Below are 20,941 nucleotides of genomic sequence, written 5' to 3' on the forward strand. Positions count from 1 at the left end.
AGAATTTAGAAGTTATATTAACTAATAATATAATGTTCTACCATATACAATTGAATGCACCTAGCTAACAACAACTTGCTTTGTTCTGGTTTCACCTCATTCCAGTCATTTTATAGGTAGGCCTAATTTACTACACATTGTCATTTAAATAACCTGAAAATATTGTGGATTATTAAGGCTAATTTTACTAACCACTCTTGCTAAATGGGGTAAGCACACTTATGTTCTCATTTCAGAGTTGTTCGAGTAAATGATTCATTATAGACCATGTGGACAGATCAGTTGTTGTCATGATTCATTAAAATGAATCTGTTCAAATGAGTCATTAGGTCGCGAATTGGACATTAGCGGACGTTGACGCCTTGCGTGCGAATCACAACTGTTATTAGGACATCGCGAAAGATTTGTCAACACAGAAAACACTTCACCACTGGATAGGATTTTCTTTTTGTTAACTGAAAGTGTGGTTTATGTCAGCTGCACGTGCAGGGCGCCTGTCAGAGAGGATGAGGTGACGTTCTTTTGAGCACTATTCACACCCAACGGTTATTCAGGAAAAACATTCTCCGAATGCGCCTTGTGAAACATGGATTCGGTCTTACGAACTTTTAGCATTGTGTCATTTGATTTAGATTATTATGTGTGAGGTAGAGAGAGTGCAAAGACGGTGCTTAATTTGAAGACAGAGAGAGCTCGCACGCACGAGGGAGGAGCTCTGCTCGTTCTGTCCGTCAGCGCAGCAGTCGTCTCCCTCCTTCATTTTACAGTTGAATGGTGGCTAGAACGGCTCCAGGTTCAAAGGTCAATACGGAATGGATTAATCTGTGTTATTTTTTTTAACGCGTTATTTTTTCCTCAGATTAATTAATCGAAATTAACGCGTTATTTTGACAGCCCTAGTAAAAACACATTTAAACTTGGTTTTAATGAATAGAGCATTACATAGTTAGTGTACAAATACAAAATAGAATTGTATGGACTTAATTTTTTATGTAAAAAACCCTGTGAGAACACCTCATTTTAAAACACCACGTCATGTCGCTGATATGTACTATAGGTACTACCTTGTATATGAACATGATAATATGTTCCATCCATCCATCCGTCCATCCGTCCGTCCGTCCGTCCATCCATCCATCCATCCACAAAATGTCTCCAAAAGTAAGTTTTTGTCTATTTGTTTTTACTTCTGGGGACGATTTTACATATGTAAACATACACAAACACATTCAGTTATGTACGCACATTTCTACTACTCTTCAATTCTGGCATTCTCATTCTCTCACAGGTGGGAAAAGAAGGTATTTAAAGCTCATTAGCAGTGTGTGTGTGTATGTTTGTGCGTTTATGTTTATGCATTTATATATTTGTGTGTGTGGCAGTTGGACTCAGTCTGCTAAGTGGGAGGAAGATTCTAGAGGCGGTGTTGAGATTCATTTAGATAATGACACATTATCCATTATTCTCATCATGATGTTCTATCTTTACCTTACCTTTGCATGGGGGATGCAAACAAGAATGCAGAATGTCTTCCATCCATTTAAAGCATATCTGCCGATTTGTTCCCTGCATCTTTGATCAATGCAAATGACTTCAGATGCATTCAGAGAACACGTGCCCCGTCAGACGCCTGGCAGGATTAAAAAGATCATTATAATGAGCTGTTTTAGTGATAAATCACCACTTTTGATAAAAAAAGAGAGCCTGGAATTCATTTACTGTACATTGTTGAGAATAATCAATTTTGGAGTTGAATTGGTACAAGCTGAGAACGAATTAAACCGTGGATTTAATTACGGGGCATTTTCATAAAGGCTGCAATTTATTTCAAGTGATGAACGGCGGAAAATATGATGTATATACATAATTTCTACATTCATTTCACAAGAAATGAGGGGCTGAGTGCTCATTTTGGTCACTGACTTAATTCTGAAAGACATCTGGGAAAAAAGGGCAGCTTCATGTGAGATGAATTAATTCTGAATGAAACAAATCCGCTTCTTCACAGCACGGGGCTTCTGAGGCACAAAGTTTGACGGCTTTCATTTACTGTGACCCCGTAAGTATTTGGACACTTAAGCCACACTTAAATGAACGTCATTGCATTACGTAACAAAATATTAAACCAAGTAGCTTTTATTTTAAAGTATGTTAAAGTATTAGTTCACTTTAGACCAAGCTTTACTCACCCTCAAGCCATAGGTGTATATGACTTTCTTCTTTCTGATGAACACAATCTGAGATATTTTAATAAATATCCTGACGCATCCGAGCTTTATAATGGCAGTGAACAGGGATGACGAGTATGAGCTGAAGAAAGTGCATCCATCCACATCCATCCATTATAAACATACTCCACACGGCTCCGGAGGGTTAATAAAGGCCTTCTGAAGAGAAGCGATGTGTTTGTGTGAGAAAAATATCCATATTTAACAAGTTATGAAGTAAAATATCTAGCTTCCGCCAGACCGCCTTCCATATTCAACATATGAAGAAAGTGTAAAACTCTTGCAGTTCAAAAAACTTACGCTACGTCCCACGCCTTCCCTTTTCCACGGTTAGTTGTGATGTTGGTTTGGCAGTCCTCACCTGATTGTTAAAGGTGTATTGCGTAATTTTGTTGATGTTTCCATAATTTAAGTACTTCAATACCTTAAAACATTTCTCTATTTGTTTAAGCAGCACCTCTGGCTCAACCAATGAGTGAATCTGGGGGCGGGGCTAGTACCTAACTGTGGAAACAATGCGGAAACAACACAATCTCATGACAATTCTTAACTATTTTTCATTTTGACGAATTGGTGGCTATTAATGCATATGAATGTGTACAATCTCATTCATACATTTTTGTACGATCTGCTAATGTGCCAGTGACGGGTATGTTTAGGGGTGGACTTTTTTTCTAATAATCGTACAAATTTATACGAAATCACCACTTCATAAAATAGTTACTTTTTGCCATAAGATCAGGTTGGCAGTGGCACTGTTTGGGAACAATCATTATTATGTGCTGTTCCCCTTAGTGCCACTAGTGGGGATAAACATCGATTACTAGGCCTACATAAAACGTCTCATTCCTCAGAGCTTTATTCTCAGTGCTTTAAGATCCCACCCCAGTGAGACCGACACTATCTCACAAACTTGGCGACGTTGAGCTAGTAATTAAATAATGAAGTGATTGAGAGCTAATTAAGGTGTCTAGACAAGGGTCAGGGTGGTAGAAATAAAGCTAATGGGGTTTTGGGAGGTACAGCAGCTTGTGTGTTGAGTTCAAGATGTAGAAATGTCATGTTTAGACATAAATTACTCCAGCAGAATAATTCTGTCAGAACCATTTATTTACTTCTGTTTATAGATGTGGATTTAGTAATTGTGAATATCATAAGTGTAATATAATATTCAGCATTTCTGAAAATTTTGAAATTGAAGCTTAATATTAGGGCTGTCAAATCGATTAGTTGCATCTAACATAAAAGTTTATGTTTACTATATATATATATATATATATATATATATATATATATATATATATATATGTGTGTGTGTGTGTGTGTGTGTGTGTGTGTATGTGAGTGTGTGTGTGTATGTATACACATCTATATTATGTAAACGCAAACTTTTAGATGCGATGAATCTAATTGACAGCGCTACAAAATATTGCCTAATGATGCTGACGTCTTTTCGTACAATGACTATTAGTTTTTCAAAATCTAAGATTGGAATGATACATTTTTTTGCCTTTTTTGTTTACTGTTAATTTTGTTCACAAACATTCTTAAAGACGTTACTGCAATATTGGATGTTTTTCGAGTTAAACTCATGCGCATATTAAAGATTTGCAAAAAAATATGACAAATCGGACGGATTGCTACCACAGATACTATGGTATAGTTCATATTAAAACTACAGTATGCAAGATTACCATGTGTGCACGCTGAAATGTCAATAAATTGTTTTGCTTAATTTAGCAATCTGTTGAAAAAAGCATTTTCCGACTATTTTTTCTCTGGCCACCAGGTGGAGCACCTCCAACTTTTTCCACAAGCTCTACAACTTGCAGTTATGCTAATAAATGTTAATGAGTTATTTTACAGTCATTGTTGATGTGATCTGTGCAGTGTGCGCAGTTGTAATTAGTCCTGTTTACTGGTTTGCTGAAGTTTGAGTGTTTTTTGTGTGATCTCAGTGTTGTAGATTTGTGGCTAGCATTAGCATATCAGGAGACCATTTCTCCTCGCACCCTTTCCAATGAACTTATAAATCATTCAGTACGCCAGTGGACTAGAATCAAAAAAAGTACATTTTTATTAATAAAACATCGACATGAAGCAGTTATTTCCCTTAAATATTGATCTGTGCTTTTTAAATATGGCATAAAGATAAATTCTGTCTGAACCTGTGGTAAATCTGGTGGTCGTATACGACAAGGTTGTTTTTGCGAGTTGATGGTGTGGTGTGTAATGTGAAATGAGTATGTGGACTTCATTATTATTCATAGCAGCATGAGAATTTAAAATTGTGTTTTAAAAATTTTATACGCTAGATGATTAAAATATGATGTATTAATGATTTTATTAGAGGGCACAGCTTTCATTTTAAATTGACAAAGAGAAGTTGGTCACCTCTTCTTTTCTCTGTCCTGCTCTCATTATATCTCCTAATCTTGTCTTGCTTATCTTTTCTCCTTGTTTAATTGTTGTCTCGTTTCTTCTCCCCTCATCTCTTCTTTCCCCATATCTTCTTATCTCTTGAACCCCTCAACTCATTGAGAAAGTCCTTCAAGAAGCCAAAAGCGGATATATTGATCTACGAAGTTAATATCCCACCTCCTGTCCTTTCTACTCCTTTCATCTCCTTTCCTCCTCCATAATTCTTTTCTTCCTGTGAGTCAGCATAACGAATATTTGGCTCTGTTCCTCATCTTTTGTGCTTTCACTCTTTGTTTTCTCTTCCAGCATGAGGTCTGGTTGTTTACTGACATGTTGATCCCTCCCCGTTGAGTTACAATAAAGTGTAGCAGGTGCTGATGATGTCACTTCCTGTTGGGGGTTGTGTGTTTAATGGACAGTCTTATAGCAGGAACGTTCCCAGAAATCGTGACTGTTGCACTTGCACTTCTAGCGTAGACCGTCTGGGATATACGACGTAGTTAATATTTTTATGACAGTTTATCACTTTTGAGGCATATTGTGAATAATTCATTCTTGCACTGTTTCATTAAGTCAAGTCACATTTATTTATATAGCATTTTATACAAAACAGATTGTTTAAAAGTTCAATTAAGCTATAATCAGCTCTACAGAAAATAATAATGTCATTGTTCAGCTCAAGTCAGTTAAATGTTGATTCAATTCAGTGTTGCAAAGTTAATATCATTATCCAGATCAATTCAGTTCAGTTTTGTTCCAGTTCATGAGTTGGATGGGGTTGAGGTCAGGGCTCTGTGTGGGCCAGTCAAGTTCTTCCACACCAAACTCATCTAACCATGTCTTTATGGACCTTGCTTTGTGCAGTGGAGAAGAGTCATGCTGGAAAAGAAAATGGCCTTCCCTAAACTGTTCCCACAATGTTGGGAGCATAGCATTGTCCAAAATGTCTTAGTATGCTGAAGAAGATTTTGAGTAAAGATTTTTCTGGTCGACTAGTGGTCATTCATTTTAAGCATTAGTCAACTAATTGCACGTTTATTAATAAAGCATATAAATCATAATAACGAGCCTTTAATTCCTACATAGCCAAATCAACATTCAAGCGCACGGATAAAGCTTATCACAGTGCACCGGCAGAAGTAATGATTATGAATACATCAGGGAAAAACAACAAGGAGATTGCATTAAAATATTAATAATTAATTGATAAACTAGTGTTTTCTGTATTTTCATCTGCAGTGATTAAGTTGACGACACTGACTCGTCATGTAGTGGACGCACCTATATGCATATTTCAGACGGATTACATTCCGTACTTTCATTTGAATTGGTTCATTTAAAAGTACACATTTCGCTTTCTATGGATATATTTTTCATGTCTGTGAGGCAAGTTTACATGGAGTTTTGGTTCTTTCTTTTTATGGTGCGCTCAAGTTCACAGAGAGTGATGGCAGAAATCGCACCGTTTGCTTTCATTATTTTACAAAAGCATGGTTTGTTGTTATTGTGAGTGCACACAAATAAAAGTAGATTTACAGATTCAAATGATGTATTACTCTTATCTGTATGACCAAAAATGACAGAGTATTTTAAGTGCAAGTGACCGCATCGGCGCCTCCATGTTAGCTGTCATGCAGTAAGCACGCCACTATTCAGTTTTCATACTCCGCAAAAACACTTGAATATCCCACGTTTTTCTAGGTTAACGTTAAAGCGAGCAGCCATGTAAAGGTGCTACTGCTTACATGTTTCATATAGGCATGTGATGGTATCAAATTTTCATGTTGCGATTAATTGCTGAAGCTTTCATCACGGTATATGGTATTAATATAATAATACAATACACAAAAAATATATAAAGAAAAATTTTCAAACAGATTAAAGTGCAAATGAATTAGGCTATAAAGAACAACACTTTACAGTAAGGTCTCATTATTTAATGCATTAACTAAGATTGAGCAATAGCTACATTTGTTACAGAAAGTATTATTTTTTGTTAATGTTAGTTAAGAAAATACAACTAATTATTGCTAGTTTTCTAACTAATCATTGTTAGGTTTCCGGGGTAACCGCTGCATTCTGCTGGTCCATCAGCGCCCTTTGCTCTCAGAGAGTGAACTCGCACTTTCATTCAGCACGTCTCCTTCACTCATTCCGCCATGTGCTTCTCATGCACTGTGGGCTTGTTTACATCTGAGCGAGCATGTCTCTTTGATTCAGCATACAGCGTTGTTGTGCATTTTATACGGTTGATGAGGAAAGTATTCTTAAATGCATTATAAAAATTTTATTAATCGGTAATAAATAATTATTTCCGGTATTCTGAAGTGCCCATTATAACAATATCATGCATATTCATTATCGTGATATACACATTATCGAATATCAGCACATGTCTAGTTTCATATATATGATAGGCCATATTTGAGATAGATGAATGAGCATTTCCGATGTACTGTATTTACTACTGTTAATGCTCTGACTGTCACAGACTCCGCGACTTCAACTCTTCCTGTGGAGTTTTTTTTTCTTGCTACTAAGCGATTAATAAAATTTTGGTCAGCTAAACCTCTTCTTGTCGACTGTTCGAGGGCAGCCCTAAAGGTTTTCCTTCACTGGCAGTAGGGGGCCTAGCCCAACCACTGAAAAACAGCCCCATACTATTCTAGGGATAATGGTATTGAGTTACAATAAAGTGTAGCAAGTGTTGATGATGTCATTTCCTGTCAGGGGTTGTACACTCAAAAAAATAACTCGTTGAACGAACATAAAAAAATCATGGAAAGGATTTCCACATGATTAAGTTGCTTTATTTCAGCATTATGCAATTCTGTTATTCCAATTTAATGTACTTACGTTGGGTCAACTTAATTTATTAAGGTTGATTCAACGTATTTACTATGGTTGGGCACAGCTTAATTTAATAGTGTCAGCCCAACTAATTTGCAATGTTTTGGAAAATAAATAAAAAGCAATAAATAATTAAATTGTTTTCATATACATTGATTTTTACAATTAATTCTTCTTGTTTAATTTTGTGATTTATATAACTTTTGTGATGTTCTGTGTTAGAAATCTAGATGTGATACTGGATTCATCCCAAATTGCCTTAGCCAAAAACATTGTAAAGCCTAAATTGATCCATTGGTGGCAATGGTTTTACAATCAACATAGGCTTACAATGCTTTTGGGAAATGCCACCCAGAGCACTACCACAGTGATTACTTTCTTATTAAAGTAATTTGAAAGTTTGTTAGCAGATCCTCAACCCAAGCACAAGTGCAACAATTCACCACAATGGTAACCCTAAAACTATTAATTAACAGAAACTTTTAAATACCAACATAATAGAACAGTAAACATTAAAAAGTCTTTCCATTTTCTCATCTTCCTAAAAACTGCTTAAAATAACACTTTATTTCAACATTTACATTCCTAGTTCAGCCCCTTTGCAAAGCATGATGGGAAGTGAAAGTCCTGTTTGATTGAGTCCTGGTTGGGTTTACTTGATTGAAACATGTTATTCCAATATGAAAACATCAAGTTAAGTCAAAGAGTAATCGTTTCAAGTCAATTTAACATGAATCAATCACATTTAAACCAGAAACCTGATACAATGGTGTTGAATCAAAATAAATTGTTTAAATAAACTGAACAGCATCAAAAAATCTTTTTTTTTTTGAGTGTATGTTTAATGGCACAATGCAGTCAGGTAAGTAACGTTCTCCTGGCATCTGCCAAACCCAGACTCAGCCATCAGACTACCAAATAGAGGAGTGATTTGTTACTCCACAGAACATGTTTCCATTGCTGTAGATTCCAGTGGTGGTGTGTTTTACACCACTCCATCCGACGCTTGGCATTGTACTTGGTGATGTGAGGCTTGCATGCAGCTGCTCGGCCATTGAAAACTCATTCCGTGAAGCTCCCGCCGCACAGTTTTTGCACTGATATTAGCGCAGTGGAAGTTTGGAACTCTTCAGCTATGAAATCAGCAGAGTTTTGGCAACTTTTATGCACCATACGCCTCAGCTCTGTGACTTAACGTCATCTTTCGAGGTGTGTCTCAATACTTTTGTCTATATAGTGTTTATATATGTAAAGGATGCATCAATAAAAGCAGTCCATACATCTACAATATGTTACATACAGTTCCTTTTAAACATAAAATGCTATAATATCATAGAATACAACCCTTTTAGATCCTAATAGATTTTGGTAGTGTAACACTCAGGAGATTGTCGATATTACATTGCTTCTTCTCCAATAAGACCCGGCGGACTGGCTGGCATTTGAGCAGCAGCATCAGGAAAGCAAGCTCTGATGTTTCATCTCTCCTGAGGATTTTTCTGCCTCTTTTATGCTCTTATTTTCTCTGGCTCACTTGACATCTCAGAAACAGGTCTCAGTAACTTCATTCTCTTTTCCAGCAGCGATTCACCCAGGAAATGCAACAGTTTAGAGGACTTGTGTTTTCCTCAGAGAGAGGGCTAACAAGAATGTGAAAGGAATCGCTGCATCTGAAGTGCAGCTTCTCTCACATGGTCAGAAAGTCTCTTAAAAGAGAGATGATTGAGAGTGAGTTTTTAGCTAATCAGATTATGAGCATCAGGATGAGTTCATACAGTCACATGACTGAAGGAAGTGTGTGCGTTTGTGCATGTACAGTAGAAGAGAGAGCGAGCATATGTGGGTTGTATGGTAAAGATACAGTAATTGAGTTGATTCTAGCCTAATTGCCACAATCATTCATGCACAATTTTAGTTTAATGCTGACTAAACAGCTCCGTCTGCAGTTTAGAGGGTGCAAGTGTGTGTTTGTGTGTGTGGGAGTGTGTGTGACATCTGTGGTTAAATGCTTTTTGGCTGGGCGGCCCTGTTTAAAATAGACTGCTTTTGCTGCTTGATGCAATAATGTGATATCACAGCCCACCTGAAAGAGCACTCGCTCACTCTCTCTCTCTCTCTCATGCGCGTTTTGCAAAATCATCTTTAGCATTTGTGGAGTCTTTTTATTTATTCATAAAGACATTATTTTTAACCAAAAATGCGAAACTGTTTCTTTTAGGGTTCAAGTTAGTCTGTAGTAAAAAAAAAAAAAAAAGGAAAAATGCTTTATGTACTTAATCTATAAAGTTATTCTAACATTTGCAAAATTATTTTTAGTTATTTATTTACAAATTTGTCCCCTGAAGTTAGTTAAATATAACAAAGTCTTGCTTTGTGGGGTGTCCTTATTTGGAAAAACCTTAAATAAATTGACATTTATTTATTTATTAACACTTTACAATAAGGTTTCTTTTGTTAACCTTAGTTAACTAACTAGCAATGAACTTCCACAGCATTTCAACATTTACTAATATATTATTAAAACAAAAGTTGTATCTGTTTACATTAGTTGATGCACTGCGAACTAACATAAACAAAAAATGAACAATTTGAACAAAATGAATCTTGACATTATCATCCTGGAATATGGCCATGATACATCTTAACACATGGTTGAAATGAATGAAAAGCTACACACTCCAACTTTTAGGGTTAAAAGAACTGTTGACAAACATATAACATGCTAGAAAAATAATAATCACTGTAATAATGATCCATCCATAGACTCTTAAGTATTTAACCCTCTACTGCACACATATTGATGGCACATCATTCCACATCATTTTTTGGTTAATTTGAGAACATTTTATCGATTAAAAAAAAAAAAAAAAAAAAAAAAATCCCCCCACCCTCCCCCAACCCCAAAATATTTTTTTTTGCCTCAGGGCAACGTTGTGCGACAATGGTACAGAGTCATAGAGAAAATTATCATCAAAACTATTTTTTTTTTTTTTTAATTCAAGAAATCATTAAGTAAAAAGGGAAAAACACTTGAAAGGCACTGACATATTGAATTTGATACAAGCATATCTCTGTGTCATGTAGTGTGCTATGCAATATAATGTACTTCATGTGATAAGATTTCTTCTCTGCTGTGACATAGTGGTGTATGTTACAATTTTTGCACATCACTTTGGGTTTTCCTGCGCACCCAGGAACCTTGCATCTTCCCTTCTTATAATACATTGTGGCCAATGAGAGGTACTGTCTAAAACCTCCTCGAAAAGTACCCCTTATCGCACAACGTTGCCCTGAGGCAACGAAAAGAAAAACTGAATTTCTGAACATGCAAAATAAAAAAACTAATAAAACCTGACAAAAGGCTTCTCTACACCTTCATACATACACACATATTTTTTATGTACAGTTCATGTCGTTTTAAATAAGGTTACTAAAGCAAATAATATTGCTTTCTTCTCACACCATGTGCTCCTGTGACCATGTGTCAGAACAGGACGTCCCACCTTTAAATGGTGCTTGATATTGACTCCAACACCTTACTGGACTGTTATTTGGTACTTTCTCAACCTTTCTAATTGGTTGTAATCATTTAAAGAAAAATTTACTAAACATAGGGCTTAAGAAAACTTTCCGTTTTTTATTGCAGTGTATATATAGTTAAATCATGTTAACTAATATTAACAAATGAGACCTTATTGTAAAGTGTTACCATTTATATAATATACAAATGTTTTATTTTGGGGTAGTGTTAAAGTTTAGGTTAGTTAGCAATTTTAATTAGGGAGATAGTACATGAAAGTGTGTGTGTTTGTGTGTGTGTGTGTGTGTGTGTGTGTGTGTGTGTGTGTGTGTGTGTGTGTGTGTGTGTGTGTGTGTGTGTGTGTGTGTGTGTGTGTGTGTGTGTGTGTGTGTGTGTGTGTGTGTGTGTGTGGTCCTGTTAAACTGGCAAACTGTCCCCACAAAGATGGTGATATCCAAAATCCTTGTCCTTGTGGGGACTTTGGACATTTTGATGTTTTTTTCATAAATGTAAAAATGCAGAAAGTTTTCTGTGATGGGTCAGGGGACAGAATATACAGTTTGTACAGTATAAACGTCATAATATCCGGCAGGTGTGTGTGTGTGTGTTTGTGTTTATTTACTTACTGTAGCTATAGTTAAAAATTCTTTATAATTAAAGTGTTTTTTTGTTTTTTTTTTAAATCTTTTTGAAATGAAATCTTAGAGTTTGGGTTAATCTGGAATGATTAGAATGAATAGAATACACTGTAAAAAAAAAAAAAAAAATCCCAGTAAAATTTACAGTAAAAACCGGCAGCTGTGGTTGCCAGAACTTTATCGTAAAAAATACAGTAGCAACGTAAAAAAAAATCTGTTAAATTTACGGTAAAATAACGTATTTCATTAACTGATATAATGTTAATTTACCAACCTAATGAAGTACTAATATCTGTTTTGTACCTTTATAATACACTGACAGTCACCAAACACAGTGGTGATGAGAGTCACATGATGAATCAAAGTTCATCACAAGCAGATTTTCCACAAACTGAGAAGGACAATACTAATATATAGAAGGTGCACACAGTGTCATTCACACACACACTAAACACCATCATGGTAACATGCATGAAATTTTAAAAATGCAATAAACATTAATTTAACAACATTAGATGTAACATAAAACCCTAATGTACATAACTGATTAGAAAAAAATGAGAAAAACTAAGAAGAAACAGAGTTATTTCAATGAAAATATATAAAATATAAAGTGTCACACAGGGAATTGTGGGAATGTCAATTTACGTTTTTTCACTGTAAATTTTTACAATGAATTGTTATTTTTCACTTCCAAAAACTGTGAATTTAACGGTATTTTACCGTAAAATTACATTAAATGTACCGTTAGATCTATTACAGTTATTCACCGTATATAGTACGGAAACTTTCTGAAAACCAATTAACAGTTTTTCACCGCAGCATTTTTACAGTCTTTTACTGTTAAAATCACGGTCATTTTTTATAGTGTAGTCTATGATATTTATTTACTGTTTGTGTATGTTTATTAGCTATACTTGCAGGATAAGTTTGTCCGCTCAAGTTAACTAAATAAAACCTCCTTTTGGGGACATTTAGGGACGGTTTCATTTAGATACATAATTCATGTATAAATGAATGGTTTCTTAGATTAGGAAAGTTTGTAAATACAATTATTTTTTATGTTAAAACATCAGAAGTCCAGTATGATCTCATTCACTAGTAAACATTTGTGTTTCCAGTAGAGCATGAATCATTGCTTTTATTCACTTCCTTGTGTGTGTGATTGTGCACATTTTATCTGACAGCAGCTCTCGTAGGAGTTGTGTGGCTGTTTGTGTGTGTGTGTTAAAGGGTAAAGGGGTCATAAGTAGCTCCTACCACGTGTTTTTCTTTCACTCGAGCAACATTGTGTGATTCACGCACAGCCTTACACACACAGAGTGAGCTGCAGGTACACATCTACAGACTATAAATATACAACGCTTGATGTTCATAACTGCGATATCTGCTTGAGCTCTGTGCCATTTAACAAATGTCTGTCTTACATTTGACAAGATATCAGTGTGTGATCATTAGGCTGTGAGCCCTCGTCCGCTCAGCTCATCTTCCTCACAGCAGTCATTTTAGCACCAGATTTGTATTCATTTGTCTATTCCTCTATGTGAATTAATCCCAGTTCAAATGTCATTGTTTTACATACTGTATATTACAACATATAAGCTGTTTGGAGTTATATATTCATGTTTCAGTAAGTACTTGGTTTTTGTGGTTGGTTGTGTATGTACTGCTCAAAAGTTTTTGAAAGAAGTCTTGCTGTATGCTGTATTTATGTGATCAAAATACACTATAAACAGTAATATTGTAAAATATTATTACAGTTTAAAATAGCTGTTTTCTATTTGAATATATTTTAAAATGTAATTTAGTCCAGTGATTAAAAGCTGAATTTTCAGTGTCACATGATCCATCAGAAATCATTCTAATATGCTGATTTGCTGATCAAGAAGCATTTCTTATTGTTATTTTTCAGAATTCATTTATTAGGATAGAAAATTCAAAAGAACAGCGGTTATTGATGTTTCTTGACCAAAGAACCAATGAATGAACGCATATTTTCTGTTTAATTCATACAATAATATGGGACTTGCGTGCCAACTATGATTTTTATGTTTTAAGCGTGTGGACGTCTCGGCAGACGTGACCTTCCTGTCCCCATCGGATCTTATTCCCCCACTGTACGTCCCCACAGGAGAAAGGGGGCCGAGCCGAGCCGGAGCATGTAATTGCTCCTTAAGCAGAAACTCCTTCATGGTTTGATGGATCTCTTTTTCCTCCAGCGTAGCTCAGCTCCATTTCTGACGGCCTGTGCATCCTTTCGTGGCCCGTAACCATGGATATAAGCTGCCCGGAGGAAGAGCGGCACTTGTAGCAATCAGCAGGGATACAGGAATCAGGGCTGATACAGATGGCTTTTGTGTGTGTGTGTGTGTGTGTGTGTACGCTGCGGTGATGTAATGGCAGATGACAGCTGAGCAATTTCATTGTGTGTAAATAACCTTTGTACGTTCCGAGTGGAAAAGATTATGTATCTGTGTGTGTGTGAAAGAGCCGAACGTTCGATGATGCTTCACTTGTACTGCTCTATAACCATTTTTAGTGCGCAATCTTGAAAATAAGCTATTTATTTTAAGACAGACCATTTCCTCCAATGCTTACTGCGATTTCGTCAAGTAGGACATGTTCCTCGGTCAAAACCCTTGTTGATCCTGAAATGTCATTCCAGTTGTATCCTTATCACCCTTATCTTTTTTGTGGTTGTTAATGGTTTGGGTCAGGACTGAAACCTGAAAAATTCTGCATGTCGCTTGGAAATTGGTGGTAAGAATTAAAATAGCTTCTGATGGGAGTAAATGTCTACATTTATTATTCAATTTCTACAGATAAATAGGTTTTTGTAGGCAATAAAGGGATAGTTTACCCAAAAATGAAAATTCTGTCACCTTGTTTCTAACCTATGTTTCTTCTGCTGAGGTATTTTGAAGAACTGTTTTTGTCCCCACAATGAAAGTTAATGGGATCCAAAACATCACTGGACCTCAAAGACTTTCATACAACTTTATTCAAAATATGTTTTGTGTTCCACAGAAGAAAGACAAAAGGGTGGAAAAACATGAGTAAATGATGATAGAATTTTCACTTTTGGGTGAACTATCCCTTTAAATATTTCCTTGGTTTTCTCTAAAGCTCTCTTAAGTTGTTCTAGATTCGTGTTTCTCAACTGGTGAGTGTGCTGCAGTCAAAGAAACAACAATTTTTTTTTGTGAATCGAGACTTTTATTTTGAAAGACGTGCATGAACTTCTGTCAGACTGTAAGTAAATAGTGCCTGAGAAAAAAGGCATTGTTCTGAATCAGTATACGGTCAGATATGTCAGTGTCATTATTCCAACGCTATTTTCGCAACTTGTTAGGAAGTAAAATGTAAAATTAATCAAATTAATCAAAAATTGTAAAACTGTAAAATTAAAATTACTAAAATTACTGTAAAATTAATAAATTACGTAACCTGTACTTCATATGTTAGCTGGGGTTCTGGGAAGGATTTCTATGCAGGTATGATGTTCTTTCTATTCACCAGGATCAGTGCCTATATGTTTCATTAACAGTTCATGTTAGTATTGTATATTTACCATGGTAACTGTTGTTTCCGTAACCCCATAATACTAGTACCACCACGTAATTTTCACTTTGTGTTAATTCTTGTATATTTTTAAATGACTGTGGTGGCTCATACCAACTTACTAACTTATTAACAAAAACTAGTTTGGCACTGCTATTTAAAGGTGCCATCGAACATTTTTTTACAAGATGTAATATAAGTCTAAGGTGTGCCCTGAATGTGTCTGTGAAGTTTCAGCTCAAAATACCCCATAGATTTTTTTTAATTAACTTTTTTAACTGGCTATTTTGGGGCATAATTAGAAATGCGCCGATTCAGGCTGCGGCCCCTTTAAATGCTCGCGCTCTCCGCCCCCGGAGCTCGCGCTTGCCTTAAACAGTGCATAAACAAAGTTTACACAGCTAATATAACCCTCAAAATGGTGCTTTACAAAGTGTTCGTCATGCATACTGCATGCATGCGTCGGATTATGTGAGTAAAGTATTTATTTGAGTGTTTACATTTGATTCTGAATGAGTTTGAGGTTTTGCTCCGTGGCTAACGGCTAACATTACACACTGTTGGAGAGATTTATAAAGAATGAAGTTGTGTTTATGAATTATACAGACTGCAAGTGTTTAAAAATTAAAATAGCAACGGCTCTCTTGTCTCCGTGAATACAGTAAGAAACAATGGTAACTTTAACCACATTTAACAGTACATTAGCAACATGCTAACGAAACATTTAGAAAGACAATTTACAAATATCACTAAAAATATCATGTTATCATGGATCATGTCAGTTATTATTGCTCCATCTGCCATTTTTCACTTTTGTCCTTGCTTGCTTACCTAGTCTGATGATTCAGCTGTGCACATCCAGACGTTAATACTGGCTGCCCTTGTCTAATGCCTTTTATAATGTTGGAAACGTGGGCTGGCATATGCAAATATTGGGGGTGTACACCCCGACTGTTACGTAACAGTCGGTGTTATGTTGAGATTCGCCTGTTTTTCGGAGGTCTTTTAAACAAATGAGATTTACACAAGAAGGAGGAAACAATGGAGTTTGAGCCTCACTGTATGTCATTTCCATGTACTGAACTCTTGTTATTTAACTATGCCAATATAAACTTAAAACTGTTTATTCATCAGTATTAGTCATATTCTTACAATTTATATGTATGTTAAGTAAAGTGGGACAGTACTTTTATATGTGTCTCGAATTAGATATATATATATAAAAAATTGGGTTGTGGCCTATATGACCATGGAAAAATGTGGGTCCCATGGTCAAACCAGTTGAGAACCACTGTTCTAGATCTTTAGACATGATGTTTAATGCTTTGGAAGTCTGACAGAAACTAATTTTCATTCAAAATGCTGTTTGTTAAGCAGTTGACTGATTCTTCATCACAGACTGTTCAGACACAGCTTATGCCACTTAAAAGGAACTTTTTTCCAGGACTTATAAAAGATCCCGGTACATATCACACTTGACAAAATCAGTCAATTGTATCCTATCATGCACTGGGCAAAAGGAAAAATATGGTGCTGGTAGTTATAGGTGCGTGATTTGAGTTTACTCGAAGGTAAGAGGGTGTGTAGAACATCAAATAACATGTTTCTTTGACTCACTGTGTGAATGTAACTATCTGAACCTTGTATTTTAGTCTGTCAGATGTCACAGGAGACGGAGAGTAATGGAGAAGCCAAACAACAAGCTAAGACAACCAATTAAAGGTTACTCCATTCAGATAAACACCACTGAAGTGATTCAGACATTCATACAGACAGACATCATTCATAAAAAACATCTTTCAGACAGTGTTGAGTGACGAATCACATCCATGTTAATCAGAGTTTTTGACTTAATCAGCTGTGACAAAGACTATATGTTTACATGTGCACCAATAATGTGATTATTTCCAATAATTAGAGTAAGGACTTATAGGGTTAGTTCACCCAAAAATGAAATTTCTGTCATTATGCACTCACCCTCATGTCGTTCCACACTCATAAGACCTTCATTCATCTTCGGAACATAAATGAAGATATTTTTGATGAAATTCGAGAACAGCGATGTCATTAGTACTTTTCAAGGCCCACAAAAGTACTAATATAGTACTAATAAATATGTTGTTAAAATAGTCAACGTGACTGCAGTGGTTCAATCTTAATGTTATGAAGTGACGAGAATACTTTTTGTGTGCAAAAACAAAACAAAAATAATGACTTTATTCAACAATTGTTTTCTCTTCCCTGTCAGTCTCCTTATGTTGGTGATGTAGTAAACACAGTGCATTTCATCAAAAATATCTTAATTTGTGTTCCGAAGATGAACGAAGGGCTTACGGGTTTTGAATTCCATGAGGGTGAGAGAAATTTCATTTTTGGGTGAACAAACCCTTTAATCGCAGTAAGATGTATACATGACACGGGCAAACCTTACATTCAATTATTTTGATTATTCTCTAAGAATTGTGGTTATTTATACTGCCATGTGCAATGCAATATAGTTTGATTTGGTTCACGTCTTAGAACTGTACTGAATATTTTTAGAAAGAGAAAATGAATAACTTCCAGAGTGATTGATGTCGAATGTCACTTTGCTCAGGATCTTTGCCTTTGGTGAAGACAGAAAAATGACACCGTTCAGACCGAGTAACAACATTCATACATACAGATGTGCCTTGCAAGAAGTTAGGAGATGGTTCAAGGGGTCGTTCACACAGAACACGTTCTTGCAATCTGTCTATGCTATTTTTTAATTGTTGGTCCATTTAAACATGCGCTAAGTGAAAGTCTTTGGTTGTTGTGTCACATCTCGCTATATTGTCAGCATCTTAAACTATGAGTTCCATGTTTTTAAGAAGCTGTGTCAATTTAAAACAGTCCAATTTCTGTGTTCAGTTCTCTCTGTCTCTAACTGTATCTGAATTTCTGTGCATGATATTTGTCTCTATGAATACAAATCATTCAATGGCCTCTAGTTTTGCTCTAAAACACTCAGTTAAGGAGACTCTCGAGTTCTCTGTCGTGCCTAAACATGAATACTTTTGCAGGTTCAAATGAAACCTTAGAGGCATCTTCACCTTTAGCACGCGCTTTAGATAAGTGCAAGTCGCCGGCATATCCCACTTCACCAATGTTACCTCGTGGGAAAATGTGGATATTGAATTTCGATGTCATTTCCAGTTGGCCGTTTTCATTGTTGAATAATTCAATCAGAGCATGTAGACAGCTTTGTCCCTTTCTTCAGATTTCACATTACTTTTCCTCCATTCACTTGAGCATAATTTCATTTCTGAATCATTAATTTCCATTCAATTCAGTTACACTGCACTCACTTCCAATCACATTGGAGTGTTTTGGAGGGTCCTGCAGCGCACTGAGTAACACGGCGAGGCCTGGCGTTCTCATCTCCTCCTGCGCTTGATGATTTACCCTCTGGCCTCATTCAGATTAGCACACACTGAATGCAGTCTGACAGTGCACAATGCTGTTATTTCTAGACCGAATGTATCATCCTATTACATTAGCCTGTGTGTGTGTGTGTCTGTGTGTGTCGCTCACACCAAAGGCTCAATACAAATTTAGTGTCATTTTGTCAACAGCAGTTGCATGGCTACCAAACCTTTGATCATTTACGTACATGCTAAAGTGACGTAAGAAAATATACCGGCCATAAATATTTTTTTACAGGTCACAAAACTGTTTTTGCAAAAACAGGCAGTAATGACACCAAAATTTTAGATACCAGTGAAAATTCACAATCCTCTATTCCAATTTCGGTATCACAGCTAAAGCTACCTAACTAATATAAATTATGAAGGACAATAAACAGTCAGTAATGAAATAAATAAAAAATCCAATTACAAGCAAAAGCACAAATAAATACTATATCACAATATCACAAATGAAATAAACAATGCTTTTCAGGTAGGTCTGACAGTAGTTTAAAGGGTTAGTTCACCCTAAAATGAAAATTATGTCATTAATGACTCACCCTCATGTCGTTCCAAACCCGTAAGACCTCCGTTCATCTTCGGAACGCAGTTTAAGATATTTTAGATTTAGTCCGAGAGCTTTCTGTCCCTCCATTGAAAATGTATGTACGGTATACTGTCCATGTCCAGAAAGGTAATAAAAACATCATCAAAGTAGTCCATGTGACATCAGTGGGTTAGTTAGAAGTTTTTGAAGCATCCAAAATACATTTTGGTCCAAAAATAACAAAAACTACGACTTTATTCAGCATTGTATTCTCTTCCGGAATCCTTTCCATTGAATTGATTCCATTGAATTGATTCAATTGAATTGATTCCATTGAATCCTTTCATCTATCGGCATTGGTAATGCACTTTTACGTCGCCGTGGACACTTACGCACCATTTTAAAAAACATAGCAATACCAAAATACAAACAATGTAGAATAGCTTGAATACAGCGTGCGTCTCCCTCAGACTGTAAACAAAGCTCGGGCGCACCTGATAACACGTCAGCAGCGTCACTGCGGAGTCGTGAACCCGGATTGACAACAGACCCGGAAGAGAATACAATGCTGAATAAAGTCATAGTTTTTGTTATTTTTTGACCAAAATGTATTTTCGATGCTTCAAAAACTTCTAACTAACCCACTGATGTCACATGGACTACTTTGATGATGTTTTTATTACCTTTCTGGACATGGACAGTCTACCGTACAAACGCTTTCAATGGAGGGACAGAAAGCTGTCAGACTAAATCTAAAATATCTTAAACTGTGTTGCGAAGATGAACGGAGGTCTTACGGGTTTGGAACGACATGAGGGTGAGTCATTAATGACAGAATTTTCATTTTTGGGTGAACTAACCCTTTAAAGGTACAGAAATTTAATAAAGTAAGCAAATGTAAAATAACACTGCATAGTCTTCACTGTATAAATTAAACATCCTTAATAATTAATCTTTATTAAAGTTACAAAGGTTATTCAGTCAAGAGCAGTGAGTGTTTTTTTCTTTGTCTTTTGTTGTTTGATTAACATTAAAAACAGACAGCAGCAGGAATATAACGCTGCTGTCGCTTTAAGAGCGAATGCATGGATCTAATGTACTGATACTGTACACGTGTGTTTACTTTCTCAACTGTTTATGTTCACTTAAGACATAACTGACTATGTTTACTAGGATACTTGCTATTTTTTGACATCATTTTGTGTGAATTTGTCGCTCAAGTGCAAGAAGACGTGAAAGAGAGCTCAGTTTAGTATTCGCAAACGAAATGAGCTCCCTTTCGCCTCTTCTTGCGCTTTTGTCAAGGCTTAAACTTTCATGACGACGCAGTGCTGATCCGTCAACTATCCCGAGTGTCGTTCATGTTTGTTCACGTTCATGCATTGTTAGAATTTATAAAAATGTTAACGGCCAACTGGCAAGTGACACTGTACTGTTCATATACTTTAAGCCCTGTGTTTATATTATTGTAATCTACTGGCAGCCCTAATTAGAATACATTAAGAATACTCTTATAGTGCTTTATATGGTCAGGCTTCATTCTTTTTTTCCTTTCATTTGTTCTGTTCTCTTTAGTTCTCAAAACTGGAATCTCAGAGGACCTTCTGAAATGTCTCTTGGGAGATGAAATGTCTGTTCCTCTTCAAACCAAATCCTAATGCTAATAGTCTTGAGGAAAGCAAACTAATAATAAATAAGGTTCCTTTAGCAGTCCTAATGACTGACCTTTGAGTTATCGACGTCTGGTG

General features: G+C 36.0%; 1 protein-coding gene across 1 annotated transcript in view; it reads left to right on the forward strand.

The window, feature by feature from the left end:
- kcnk9 (potassium channel, subfamily K, member 9) overlaps nt 1-20,941 on the forward strand; it is a 55,081-nt gene that overhangs the window by 15,448 nt on the left and 18,692 nt on the right. The window lies entirely within an intron of this gene.

Source organism: Megalobrama amblycephala, linkage group LG9 (assembly GCF_018812025.1).
Source record: "Megalobrama amblycephala isolate DHTTF-2021 linkage group LG9, ASM1881202v1, whole genome shotgun sequence".
Lineage (NCBI taxonomy): Eukaryota > Metazoa > Chordata > Actinopteri > Cypriniformes > Xenocyprididae > Megalobrama > Megalobrama amblycephala.